Raw genomic sequence first — 793 nt, 5'->3', positions numbered from 1 at the left:
AATAAACCTGTGTAGAAGTCAATAATTCAGCCACGGTTTTATCATCATACTGATCCCAGCTGTCAATTTTGATCACCTTAGTCTCGTGACGAACCATCTGATTGTTAGGATCGTTTGATTCAACAATTGACATGTTTGCTGTATCACACTTAAACCTGGCCATGTCATTTTTAAGTAAAATATTATTTTAAAATGGTTAGTCATAGACTCTAAAAGAGCTACGTAAAAACGTTAAAGAGTATCAAAATAACTAACATTTCTTTCAATGCAGCACTCTCCTCTATTGGTGGATTGATCAATAATTGAGAGGTATCAAAAGCATTTGAAATTTGGAGTTTACCTAAAGCAAATATATATATATATATATATATCATTATTTAATAATAAGATAAAAAGATTAACTTAATTTATTTAAGAGTAGTAAAGGATATTTACTTCTAAATGATCCAATTTTTGCAAATCTGATCAAACATACAACCACTCCCAATTGTGCTTCTTCTATATATGATTCCAAAGTATCAGCAAAGTTCCCCCAAAGACAACATGGTATGCGTTCATCACTACAAATAAATAGAAAATAGTTAAGTCAAAAATCTTTAACTATAAAACGTGACCAATTTGTCATATCATAACTTTCCAAGTACACAAAATCAATAAAAGATTCATTAACTATAAAACGTGACCAATTTGTCATATCATAACTTACTTTATGTCCCTGAGAGTGAATTTGTCATATTTTATCTCTTAAAATATTGATTTTGATCTGCTTTTGATAGTCAAAAATCTTTAACTA

The sequence above is a fragment of the Brassica oleracea genome, chromosome C6 (genome assembly GCF_000695525.1).
Source record: "Brassica oleracea var. oleracea cultivar TO1000 chromosome C6, BOL, whole genome shotgun sequence".
Classification (NCBI taxonomy): Eukaryota; Viridiplantae; Streptophyta; class Magnoliopsida; order Brassicales; family Brassicaceae; genus Brassica; species Brassica oleracea.
The sequence above is the reverse complement of the archived record's forward strand: the minus strand, read 5'-3'. Positions refer to the sequence as shown.